Source organism: Lactuca virosa, chromosome 4 (assembly GCF_052849685.1).
Source record: "Lactuca virosa cultivar CGN04683 chromosome 4, Lactuca_virosa_CGN04683_v6, whole genome shotgun sequence".
Classification (NCBI taxonomy): domain Eukaryota; kingdom Viridiplantae; phylum Streptophyta; class Magnoliopsida; order Asterales; family Asteraceae; genus Lactuca; species Lactuca virosa.
In genome coordinates, this window is record NC_136429.1 from 327,883,650 (window position 1) to 327,898,138 (window position 14,489).

Genomic DNA, 14,489 nt, shown 5'->3' on the forward strand with positions numbered 1-14,489 from the left:
TCCATGTCAACAATTTTCAAGAATTATATAAACATATATAAAACTTGAAACTATGATTATAACTTTGAAATTGGTTTAGCATAATCATTACCACATCAAAAACAGGTTTTATAAGTCCAAAACAGTTAAAGGTAATGATTCTAGACCAATTTCAGCACCAAAACTGAAAAAACTACACTCAGGAGCACCAACTCGTCGAGTTCATGAACTGACTCGGCGAGTTGGTTGAAGGTGTACATGAACTCGTCGAGTTCCTTCATGGACTCGGCGAGTCCACTGTCCAGTGAGCAGTTTTTCGACATTTTTCAGCAAACAACATCAAGTATAATTGAAAAAAAGCCTAGTATCTGATACCACTGTTGGGTTTTGAGCATTCTAACACTCCTATGGTGTACATGCAACCCTAAATACCTTGGATCTATGTTTTCTCTATTATACATGCAAATATCAATTTTCCAAGGTATTATCCTAACTAGCATATTATGAACAACATGTAATATAAAATCTAGTAGAATTACATACCTCTTTGTTGTACCTTGATTCCATGAAGCTTGAGAGCCTAGTGCCCCAAGTGTGACACCTCAAATGGTTCACACAACATCATGAACACTTGGAATAATCATGAGAAGAAGATACTCATGCTCAAATCGGCTAGCCCTCATATATGTCTCACTAGTGCCAATTTCTTGAGCTAAAGGGATCCTTATATAGTGTGCACATTAGGGTTACACCATGTAACCCATGATTTTACCCATTCCTTATGCTCCATGAGTTTTAACCTCCATGGAGTATCCATGGGTCACCACATGGGTTAAACCCAACATAAGGAATCATGGATCATAAGCCCACATATATAAGAATGAATGATTTACACAATCAATCCACATATATTTAATTAGTCTCTTTTGATCACTAAATTAATTCCAAATTAATTCTTGATCAATACTAATTAAATAACATGATTTCATATTGATATATTAGAACTTATAATATATTAATATGTCATAAAGTATCTTTTTCTCACAAAAGGTCTACCCAAATGTTCCGATGCCATGCAACCCAAAATGGACCATGCCGGGTTGGGTCAAGTATATACCAATTATAGTTATGGACTTAGACACTAATCCAACAACTACTCATACCGACTCCGAAATTGGTTGACAAATCAACTGCTGCCCCTCCTGGAGTATAGATCACATTCTATACATATACCCGCAAATCTCTGCTATTGCACCTTGAACTCAGTGACCCAACCGCCTCGAACTCAACATTTGCAAACCCGAAAAATCCCTAGCCACAATAACTTTTCTGACCAACGGACACCTGTCGCGGATTCACACATCCTTTCTTAAACACATACTCATAAATCTTCCTGTCTTGCACCTCGCCTCATCTACCAATAACCCAGGTCTCATGTGTCCGCACCGTAGACCTCCATAACCAGTTCTTTAACCGCACTTAAACGGATCGCTAATCCTCTCAATAGAACACCCAGTTCTCCTCCACTCGGGGTCCGAACCATCACCAATTGGCATACCAACAGTCTACTCCACAGACTGTTTCTCCAGGTACATCACCCTTGACTCTTGGAACGTACCACATAATCATTCAATAATCTTCCTAATAGAAACTAAGCGACTCCAAATATCCCATAGCTCAGATAAGAATCTCAGAATCCTCCCAACTTGACTACCTCTGGTCGTCTCGAAATCTCAGGCTAACACACCGCCGGATACCTCAATTGTTCTGAAATAACCCTGTCCCTCAGTCCGGAAATAATGCACTATCACACACTTTGTCTCTGACCCCTCGACCCGCGTCCCAACACGGGAATCATCATCAAGGCACAAGACCTCACTCTCACAACCGATACACAACATAACAGCGAGGGCCACCCCCCCTCCCGATATATTCCTCTTAACTACCTGAAACTGCTGCTAAATGCATGCCATACTCAAAAGGCACCTTCCTGGGTCTCTTCCATCTCAGCCTCCACCAATGACTCCATGGCACAAGAAAATACCTCACAGCAGACAAACCGCTCAAATACTCTGATGAAAAGGTCACCACCAATGCTACCCCACAGGGCCTACCTCCAAACTCTAAAACCGGAATCTCGATAGCTCTTTCACTTTTCCAGGAACGGGAACAACGCAACTCTTGCCATAGAAAGTGATGACTCATCTATCAATCGATTGCTCAACTCATCCCTGAGTCTTGCGACTCCAACTGGCATCTCACCAAAATCTCTCGGAAACTAACTCGATTTCCTTCTCAAGGTATGCTCCATTGAAACTCACTTGACATGGCCCTCTGGTCCCACACTCTATCACATCTGATCTCAATGTAATCAATCACAACGGAATAACTGGTAAAACCAGAAGCACTAACCGCCACGAATCATGGTACCCGAACCACGTGATCACCTCTCAGTTTGGTACTTAGAACCTCTGGAATTTTCCTTGTTTCGAGTATGGGTCCTCTGCTTTCAGTAGTACGGGCCCATACTACCTACCACATCTACCCATACTTTCCACACGGATCATCCTAGATTTCCTAAGTGGCTGCTCATCCTCCTCAATCACCAATCACGTCATACCTGGTCACTCTCCTGCGAATACTCTCCTTTATCAGCGTACTCATCTGATAAAGGTCACTCCCTAGGCTCTTTCTAAGTTCTCACACTTCTCTGCCATCAGCTGCTGAAGAACTCCTTATGATACCAGCCATCTACCTCTTGAATATCGTCATATTCATTTAGTAGCTGACTCCCATTATCAAGAGTTCCACAAAGCACGAAGCAAACAGCATTCGTGCATCAAATAATTTCCACCAGCACGCAGAACCACTCTAGGTTGCCACTCCACTTGCTCTACTCTCACTCAAAAGGTATCACTGAACTCAAGCATCCCTACCCCTCACGGGTATCTAACTACTCCCTCAGTAGACTCCTCCAATGCTCATCTAGGTATCTCTCCTAGATTACTCCTCTACTCAAAGCTCTCTCTAAAAGATTCCTGCCGGATACTCTTACTCCGCACATACTCAAAGCACATCACAGATAACAACAACTCCTAGGCTAAGGCATCACAAATCAGGCAACCCTAGCCCTAATATATGAAATACCTAGCCTATCTTCTAGCATGCATCTCTAATATCTCAATAATAACTCATAACACAATTAAGTAAGGGTATTCACAAATAAGTAAGGGTATTTTGGGAAATCACCGTTCGGGATCTGGCTGATTGTAGACACTGCTCCTTCTCGTTTTCTCTTAGAAACTCTTGCTCATTTTAGAAAAACCATTTCCTTTGAAAACTTTTCTCAAATCCCCAGTTTGAGTCCAGACATACCCGAAGGTGCATCCGAATCCCTCAAACCAAGGCTCTGATACCAACTTGTAACACCGTAAATTTTCGAACAAAATTTTCATTTTTAAAATCATATAATTCTCATAACACTTATCACAAAAAATCTCTTTTATTTAATTTATAAAACACAACTCCATAATTGCTTGATTAATAATCCAGGATCCTCAACACATAACTCCTTCTCTGGTGTGTACAATCAAGCCGGTGCCTTCCCGCGATCCTGAGAAAACCTGAAACACATATCACATAACACGGTAAGCACGAAACTAAGTGAGTTCCCCAAAATACTACGCACAAATAATTAGCCACTCGAGGCTATAACTCTATAACACCCTCCGGTCAATGTGTCTCAGTGGGACCCTCCAGTCCCACTACTCTGATCGACCCTCCGGTCCTAACTCTGTAAGCTCAGAATATAGCATATACATATCACATAGACAAAATGCATCATATCACATAACTCATGTAAGCACATAAGACCCTCTGGTCACACATAATTACCACTCTAGGTAAGGTATAGTAAGAAGACTCACCTCGGATGATGAACAATCCCTATAAATGCTGTTGCTACACACCGGCCTCTAACTCTGTGCCAAACCCACAATTCACCCAATTAGGAACTAAATCCAAACTCTCGCTCATTAGGTACAAAGGTAGTCCACCAACTATCCCATCAATAACCTAAAACCCATTGGGCCCACCAAGGCCCAATTATAAATGGGCTCTCTTGAGGCCCAACTCTCAAATCTAAATGGCAAGCCCAACTCAAGGGCCCAAAACACACCTATACGTTATTCCTCTGGTCCGAAACTCTGATGCAAGAAGCCCAAACTCCAGGCCCAACACTCAAGGCCCAAAATGTGACTTAGTCCAAAAATCCACAGTGGGGTTATGCGGGGCGTACGTCCCTTGGTACTCTCAACGTACTCTCGCATGCATTATACGGATCAGGGACACCAACCCAGTACGCGGGGCGTACTGGACCTTACGCTGGGCATACGCTCAGATTTGCTCAAGTCCATTTCTTGGTCTTAACTCGTTAAGACCTTTACTCATTTCTCAGATCTGGACTCCCTAACCTCTATTACTCCATAAAGTCAATGACTTTAGGCCTTTGTATGGCTGATTTGGTCATTAACACTCAAAATCTCATTCTCTTTCCTCATAAGGCTCATAACCCATGCATGACTTGATTCTAACGTCCAAGACCTCATTTTTATGAATCCTTTCCACTAGAAACACTCAAAAGGACAGGTAATAAGCTCTGGAGGGAAACAACTCATAAAGTCTCAAGCTTTGGGACCAAAAACCCTAAAATGGACAATATCATGTTTAAAACAAAAAGGATGGGAAAGCTTGGAGCTTTATACCTTCAAGTGATGCTCCAACCCCAGAAAAGCTTAGATCCAAAGCCTGGACTCCAACTCTACTCTCTTCGATGCTCCTTCTTCACTCCAATAATCCCACAAGAACACTTAGAAGCTCACAATGGTCACATATAAGCTCAAGAACGAGGATTAGGGTATTGAGAGGGTTTATTAACTGAGGATGGTGGCCAGGAATAAGACCATAACATTCTATATATAGGGTCACTCCCTCATTTAGGGTTTCCATTCCATGCCTAGTACGCCCATCGTATCCACTGGTACACCCAGCGTACTAGGTGCCTCCAGCTTAAAAACCAAGCACATTAGTATGCCCAACGTACTCTGCTGCCACCTTTCTCAACTTAGGGACTTGTCTTGCCAAATCTTCAAACTGTCAAAGTTTTCTCGTTATTGCTCCAATTCCAATGAACTCCATACCCACGGAAAGGTGTCGAGATGCCCTACACTTCTAGCAACTCGTCGCAACCCCGATACTTCTCGATCCCAGGTTACAGCTCGCAATCCTAATCTCAGATGATCTGAAACAGGATGTTACACATAAAAAAGTGCCACTAAATCCAATAAGGCTGCAGCGACACAATTAAAAAGTTCCACTAAAGGCCTTTAGTGGCACTTTTTTTTGTGCCGCTGAATGACAAAGGTGTATTTAGTGGCACTTTTTTTTAGTAACTCTTTTTTATGCCACTAAATGTCATTTTATTTGTAGTGAAAGATGGTAAAGAGATTTTGATTGTATTTTGTAGAAAATACGTAGTTGTATACCTAATATTAGGTATATAGCAACCACATATTCCCCAAGCCCTATATATATATATATATATATATATATATATATATATATATATATATATATATATATATATATAGAGAGAGAGAGAGAATAAGTCATCCCTTTAATGTTAATGAAATATTTAGTTTAGGTGGACAAGACACGATTAATTCCATGTTATTTAAGGTTAACTGATATGACATTTGACTCGTTGAATTTGAACTTCCTACACTCCATGATGAAAAACTCGTAGTCAATAAGCTCATTGGTTGCCTTTATAAAGCTCTTGAAAGATTCTTAGTCAACAGACTCAAGTTGGTTATTAGTTTGGTGGTTAGTGAGGTTCAATCGTCTTTCATTGTTAGTCGGAATATCCCTGACGACCCCCTTAACATTAATGAAATATGTAGTTAGGTGAAAAACGTGATGCTTAATTCCATGTTAATTAAGGTTGACTGACATGATATTTGACTCGTTGAATTTGAACTTCCTACACTCCATGATGAAAAACTCATAGCAAATAAACTCTTAGAAAATTATATATAAAACAAATATCAATAATATTAAATATAGGTCTTATTTAGATGTATAGACTATATATATTTCTTTTTATGATGTAGTGTCTTTTTTACTTTATTATATATTTTTGATAATTAAACTAACGGGTAGTGATTTGTACATAACATTTTTTAATTATATATAATAATTTATACATTAGATGGTTGTACTATATAATTACGTAAAACATAAATTGTTATGTATGGTTAAAAAAATATTATGGAGTGATCACCACCTAATATATTAAGTTGCATAGGAGAAAAAAATGAAAAATTAAAATAAAAAACATGTAAGGCTATAAGGAGTATTTTGGAGATTCTTAGGCATAATGCCCACCAAAGACATGGCCACATCATCCAAACAACCTCCCATATGATTCTCAACAAGATTAAGAAATAATGTATAGTAGTAACAAAGTAGTAAGTTTAGAGAGAGAGAGAGAGAGAGAGAGAGAGAGAGAGAGAGAGAGAGAGAGAGAGAGAGAGAGAGAGAGAGAAGGATAGTAGCCTAACTCAGGGAGCATCATAATTCAAAAGGTTGGAGGTGGTGTCCGGATGCGAAGTCACTTTAAGTGTGAAAAATCTAGGCTACTATGTGCTATATGGTAAATTGGGGTGTCATTTTAACCAACCCAAAATCTAATACGCTCCTTATAGCCTAATATGTGTTGTATATGCAAAAGATTAGGGGGTATAGCGCTGAAAACATAAATTCAATTTCCCTAAATATTTGCTAGACGATACAAACCCGTTTGTCCCACGACCGCTTCTTGCCATGTATGGACCATTTTTTTTTTATGAAACTTTTCAATATTACCATAATGGATATTTATGCCTCTACCAAATTAAAACTAGTGTTATACCCGTCCGGTGGACAGGTTGACAAGTGTAAAAACAATAGATTGATTTTACTTTCTTGTATAACATCATTCTTTCATTGTTTCTCACAATTCTTTTGTCTAATTTGTTGAGATACGATGTAAAAAAAAAGGTTAAATGTATACACATCATAACCCGTTTATTATATGCACTACTTGTCAAGAATGTGTTGCTTTTAATGGTTAAAAATAAGACATCATTATTATTGGCTACATTGACAGTATTGGATATAAAGAGAAATATCATGCTATTACCGGTTAAAAAGTTAAATGTGTTGCTATTATTTGTTAAAAGGATAAGTATGTTGCTATTCTAGATTAAAAAGATATTTAAATTGTTATTATATGTTAAAACAAAACTTATGATTTTTATGTATCTATTTCTTATTAGGTAAAATAATATTAGTACATTGCTATAACCGTTTAAATTGGTTAAACAATATAGGTAGAGTTCTAAGAGCACACATTCACATTCATAATTAATTGAAACATAAATGTTAAAAAAATCACTAACAAAAATAGAAAAATGGCCATTTAGAGACTATTACAATAGCAAGAATTGTAAAAAAAACACTAACAAAAGCTTCATAAAATGGTTATATTTCGTTCTTCATTTAGCAGACCATTTAGGAAAATAGTGTAACCTACCTACAGCAAGCCATTTAAGAGCCTACAATGCTAATTATTAGCAGCCCGCCTTGCAGCCAAAAATATGTAAAAAGCAGCAGCCTACATTTGTGTCTTGTTTCTGCCAAAATTAACCACTTTTTCAACAACATTTATGCCCATATAAAATGTAATCTCATTAACAGCCACCACAACATCTTTTAGTTTCTCATGTGATCTTGAGACCTCTGGTGCACCATCTATGGCTGCCTCTGATGCGTACGGTTTGTTTATTGTATATACTTTGTGGTGTACATGGGTTGATATGGGTAGAGTTAAGACGTTAGAAAACTTTTTGTGTTTTTTGAAGCTTTTAGAGATCTCAAGAGTTCGTTATCTTTGATTTCATTGGTTGTGTCCATTTCTTATATTTTTGTCTGACAACTATAAAAAGTTAGATTATTTATTCAAAAAGATTGGAAAATGAACAAGATAATTTTTCTAACTTCTCTTTGGCTTTTTCAAGCTTTTTACGTGCACACACTTCATCTCTCCCCAAAGTGTTGCGCTTCATAAGACCCTAGTCATTAATCCAGAAAAAAGTCAAAACTGAAAGAAAAAAAAAATTGTAAACTGGAGGTTTGTTTCTTCTAGTTACAACTTTAATGCCGCCAGTTCTTTGGCTAAAGCTATATTCCTCTCCTGCAATTTAAGGCGCTCCAGGTCTGATTTATTAAGTTTCTATCACATGCTTAAATGTGAGAGACACACCCTCCTTAGACAATGATTATATGCAAGAAATAATAATGTTCTTTCATTGATTTTTTTATCATAGCATCCCACTTTCATTTCTTCCTATAACATCTTTTTACTTTGAAAATCTTGCAATCATAGCAATGTCATTCAAATACAAATGAATTTTCACTAACATAATTAAGTAGACTTTCAAAGAATGATGTCCTAATAAGAAAAAGTTAAAACTACAATACATTAAAAGGAATTCTACTTTAATTGATGCAGAAAATGATACAAAATTGAAAGTTGCAAACTTGATAATAATCGCCTGATTTACACCATCTGCATGCAGCATAAAAATAGAGTAAAATTACAATCACATCATTGTAATTTGGATATATTTCCCAAAGTACAATCCTATGATTGGAGTCGTTTGGTAATCCAAGCATCTTTTTACTTATGTCAAATTATCAATATGTAAGTTGAAAAAGCAACATGTGAGAATCATTCATAAACATCAAAAGTGAAGTTGTTTATAGAATAAACATATTTTTTCCAATTCATAGCATTTGCATACCAGAAGTCAATTTTAGATATTACAACTTTCTATCTACTTCATGTTCAGACAAATGCCACAATGAAAAACACAAAGTCATCAACTTAATGCTCCAATTAAACAGTTGCCAACATGATATGTATGGAATATAGAAAATTAAGCAAATAAAGTCTCACCAAAGTGATGATCCTGGGCAATTATCATAAATGACCATCCTCTCTTCCCCTACTGATACTGATCTTGCAAGTAAAACACAACTATTATGTAATAAATTTCCTTGTAAAAAGAATTAATCTGCAACTTCCATCAAAATTATTCATCAGCTTTCTTGATGCAATGCTATAAATGAGAAACATAAAACATAGTTAGTGCTCCCTGCATGGATCATTGAAAACTTCTTCCAGTCTAATACTCATCCTACTAGTACCCTCATTTTGATACCTATTAACTATATATAATTATAACAACAAAAAACCCTAAGAATATATAAAAATGCAGATTCACAATAATAGAACACCAAAACCATTACCTTCACTTGTTAAGAAGCGACTCTTGATCATGAGTCAAGTCCATTTCATGTATCTAAAACAACACATGGACTATTAACGAACAGAAGCGGGAAAAAAAACAATTAGGGTCCTAAGATTTTACTATAGCTTCAACATAAGAAAAGTAAGGTATTTCACCATCATTATCAGAGTTGATCTGATACATGACAATCATTCATTGATTCTGGATCAATCAGTTTAGCAATGCCAACAATATATATATAAAGTTATAAATTGGTAATAATCATGATAAGAAATTATGGAACACGAAAAACATTACCTTCAGCACGCTGCATAACGGAATCTATAATCCGATTCCTTTGATTGTGTCAAAAATTAGAAGAAAAACAGAAAATGGTGGGTTTCATGGGAAATAGGCAACCTAGTTCCTTAATCCGACTCTTCAATGTTCTGTTCATAAATGTATTGAGATACATAAACGAAAATTGAAACTTTTTGAAATTTACCAGAGAAGATGAGAATTGAGTGCAAAAGGGAAATTGATAAAGGTTGTGCCCAAAGTTCACTCTCGAGTTCAAGGAATTGAGAGAGCCGATATGTGGGATGGAGTTGTTGATAATTAGGTATGAGTGCTATGTTTATATAAAGAGAGGTCTGATAGAGTAGTCTGGTGGACAGGTTGACTAATTTCATTTTTGGACTCATCATTACCATCCTGCAAGTAAATAGAAAAATTATGTTATTTATATACACAGAAAAAAAAAAAAAAAGCACTGATTGATTCATCACAATTTACTTTCAGTTTCATGCACCAATTGAGAAGAACTACTAAGAATCATCCTACAAGTAAAGCGGAAATCATATAGATACCTACAAAGATGAAAAGAGCGCTAGATTACTTTAAATGTTTACCATATAAGCCCTTGATCAGTAGTTGTCCTCATCTACTGTCATGCCCAAACTACTTTTAAGAAAAAAAAATCAACATGGATTAGATGAATCGGTGGCAATAAACACATATATATATATATATATATATATATATATATATATATATATATATATATATATATATATATATATATATATATATACTAAATGAACAAAAATCAACATGGATCAGATGAATTGGTTGCTACCAAGAGACTCGGATGCTTGATGGTTATCTTGAACATGGTCTGAACCCTAGAAATCTTTAGCCCCAGCTTCACCGGAGCTCCAAAAAACATCATGTCACAGCCATTTCTTGTTCCTATTTACATGTGAGAAAGATGTGCTTTTAGCATTAAAGCAATAGCTTCTTCTACTGGGAGGTAACAAACTGGATCCATAAACAGGAAAAAACAAAGGAATAACTCATATATCCCAAGAAATCATTAAACCATAACGACCACTAAAAACCAGAGATAAAGTTTAAAAAAAAATTGGTGAAATCATTATGTAATTAAACAGTTGAACGACTACAATTATCTTACATTCTTCTATTCATCATCTTGTTCCAGATCATAAGTAAACTGCAATAGAAAAATAAAAAGTGAGATAACAATAAGGAACGTATTAGATATGAGCAGAGATTATTTGAGAATAAGATGGTTCTGAAACCTGGATGAGGCTGGCAATCATAATCATCAATGTAAATAACACAATTAAGTTCAGGGCATTCTCTGAATAGCTTCAATTGCACACCATAAACTCTCTCTCTCTCAGGCTCCACCGTTGTTGGTGTAATGGTGAAAGAACCCACGAAACCATCCTTTATTGTAGCACATTTGGCGGGTACTAATTTGATTATGTGTCGATGAGGGTAACAACTTAATGAGAAAGAAAACAAAATTTGGGTGAAAATCAAGAACGCACCAGATATCATTCTCAAACTTCTTTTGTCGGCTGATATTAATTTGAGAGAAGAAAGCAGGAGATAGACAATTCATGTTGAATAACTTACCTGAAGTGGATTTCGAGACTCTTTCCATGCCAAGTTTTGAGATTACGCCTGACTTTTGTTGCTGATTAATCGAATTGAGCCCTAGGTTTTTGTTCCGCCTGAAGGTGAACACTTTTGATACGAAATTGGAACCTACCTCCGTATCGTGGTTGGTTGAATGAGGACTACATGTCTTGGAAGGAACTTGAAAATCGATTGAACTTGGGAGGAGAAAACGATCGACTGAAGCAACTATTTAAATTTAATTCCTTATTAGTTTCTCGATATTTTATTAAGTTATTAATAAAATAATTTTTGTTATAGTATTTTTAAAAACAATTTATTTGACCATTACGCACCAAAAACACATAAAACCTCATAAACCCTAAAATCCATAATCTTTTGCATCAAGAAAACTAATGGGAAAACGAGGAAGAGATCGTTCTCCAAACGTTACAATCTTCAATCAAGATCCCGAGTTCTTTGAAATCTTCCTTCCAAATCGTATATCACACCAACTGGTACTCTCTCTTCTCGAACGCCTTCTTATTCAGAAACTTCTGTAATCGACATTCATGATGCAGCGAAAATCAAACGCCACCAAAACTTTTATTCCATTGATATCCATCGGTTTAGATTGATCACTTTTCATTTGATGAATTTTTATGTCTTTAATCAATAGCAAGATAACTATGATCATCATGTTTGTCTTTCCGAAGTGAAATTTGTGGCAACTTGAACTCAAAATTTCTCGAAATCTGGACTTATTCTTCTTGGTTGATGAATTTCATGTTTAATGTTTGAATCTGCAGCGGATACCACCGGATTTTATCAAGCATTTTGATCAAAAGATACCGGAGAAGATCGTTCTTAAAGATGTTTCAGGAAGAGTCTGGCATGTGGATGTGAATCGAGAGAAAACTGGTGTTTTTTTGAAGAATGGTTGGAATAGATTTGTGAAGGAAAAGAGCCTAGAGCTTGGCCAATTCATGGTGTTCAGATACAAGAGAAGATCATCATCATTCACTGTTCGACTTTTTGGTAAGAATGCATGCATGGATGAAGATCAAGACTCTAGAAAACCCTTGATCAATAGTGTGAAAGATGAACAAGAATCTGATATGGAATCAACCCCGATGCCTAAAACTAAAACAAAGTACTGCAGAAAATCACCAAATTTTGCCTAAGAGGTTTCCTGATTAAAATTTTGCGATGATAATGAGTTCAATTTTCCATTCTTTCACCTTTTCTTTATGAAAAAGGCTTTAATATTGTTGGTATTTTAGTTTATTATTCTTTTAGATATGTTCCAAACAAGCAATTGTAAAGATTTAGAAAAAAAAAAGTCGTATGCGAAGTAGTTTGAAGAAAAAAGATGATTTCCTATATTCAAGATTCTTTATGATTATTGATCAATGATCAATTATGTGTTTGTATTTTTTAGGATTTATAAATTTGATACCGGATGCATGCAACTTATGTTTCAATAATTTATATACATACGTCCATGGATTTTAGGAATTTGAATGTGGTTGTGAATTTTTTAGGGCATAAAAAGAAAATCACTTTCAACTGTAATGTTCCATTGGCAAGCTGTAGATCGCATTGGTTCCAAAACTTAAATTCACCAAAACCACCATCAAGGAATGAAGATCCACTGCCATTGAAAATGAAAACACAATTTGTAAGGGCCTTAAAGATAGAACGAACAGTCTGAAACTTGAACAAAATGGACTGGAAAAAAAAAAAAACCAAATGGGTTGTGGAGGGAAATGAAAAGTTATGTTTTTTACATGGGCTCGTTAAAAAACAACATGAGTTGTGGAAGAATAATAGGCTAACAATCGATAATAATCAAGGAGGGAGTTTGGAGATTCTTCTTATCAAAATCTTAAAAATCCACACAATCGATAATAATCAAGGAGGGAGTCTGTTTAATACTTGATTCATTTATCCTTGTTTACAAGGAAAATATCTGTGAGAGTCATTTGACTTTCTCCTGTGGGGGTATCAAGGTTATAAATGACTATGAATATTCTTCTAAAGGACGAAAGAAGCCTAAAGTTGTAGACTCAGAAACTATCTTATTTTTAACCAAGATAGAATTTCTGCCTCCCTCCCACTTGTAGAAACCATTTTAAACCAATCATGGTTGGAAGACATCTTGTGCAGAATTTGGTGAAATTACAGATGAGACCTTGAAAGATCCCTTGATTCTCTTTGAGATGAAGCATTTTTTGACAGATGAGGGGGAGAGTAGCTTGAGTCATCGATTTACAAAATGTTGTTTGGCAGTGGGACAATTGGATTTCTTTTTGGGATATTCATCAGCATTATCATTAACTCTACTTCTTAGGCAGATGCAGAATGCTTTCAGTTGGGAGAAAGTACAAACTTCTACTCCATTAGTGAGAGTCTGGGATTGCTGAAATGGAAAAGGAACTGCATAAAGTAATACCAGAAAAGCTTATTGAAGTTGGAGTATGACTGAGAAAGGATAGTTTGCATAAAGCAGTTGATGATATTCACCTTTCTTTTGATTGTAAAAACATTCTACTCTTGGTGTCACCGAATCTTTTAAATGATTCAGCAACAGAGTGCATGCATATGATGGAGCTTCAAGTAACACATCTACTTGTAGAAATTCTAATTATTTTCCATGATTGCTTATAACAACTTTGATTATTTTCTCTGAATTGAATAGAAATTTTTGTTCACTCACTCGATGTTTTTTGTGTGACAGGTGGTTAATAGTTTGATCTTTGCTCTATCAAACACATTGATCACAAGCAACACATCTACTTGTAGAAATTCTAATTATTTTGATACACAAGAGATGTTGCATGTTAGTTCTGGAAATGAGATATTGCTGATGAGTTCAATTACTGGAATGCCCTTGGTCTTTCTGACCACTCTCTATATTCTTAAATGCACATCAGTGGATATAATCATTCACAAGTCAAGGAAAGTCAATGCCATAGAGAATCAAGTCACAATCTCCGAATCCTTTATGAGCCAGAATCTGTGTGCAAACTTGTTGCCTGATAATGGAATTCAGAAAATGCATATGATGTTCTCATACAAAAAGAACCAAGGGAAAATACAAGGGCTTGTTGATCTCCATAATCGGTTAGAGGATATATATATGTGAATCATCAGTTTCCAATTGCAAATTGAATTTATCTTTGACAAATC

At 36.0% G+C, this 14,489-nt stretch overlaps 1 long non-coding RNA gene across 8 annotated transcripts; it reads right to left on the minus strand.

The window, feature by feature from the left end:
• Positions 1–8,400: 8,400 nt before the first annotated feature.
• On the minus strand, positions 8,401–11,531 carry LOC145108542 (uncharacterized). Of its 8 annotated transcripts, none has more exons than XR_013708377.1 (8): positions 11,316–11,530; positions 10,973–11,181; positions 10,846–10,884; positions 10,510–10,622; positions 10,283–10,331; positions 9,391–10,085; positions 9,038–9,200; positions 8,404–8,647 (listed from the first exon to the last, which is right to left on the minus strand). It is a non-coding gene; the product is annotated as an uncharacterized LOC145108542 (long non-coding RNA). The 8 variants fall into 8 exon arrangements; XR_013708376.1 differs by having other exon boundaries at positions 8,405–8,647; positions 9,038–9,443; positions 9,690–10,085; positions 11,316–11,529; XR_013708379.1 differs by having other exon boundaries at positions 8,401–8,647; positions 9,038–10,085; positions 10,270–10,334; positions 11,316–11,531.
• Between the last annotated feature and the right edge of the window lie 2,958 nt (positions 11,532–14,489).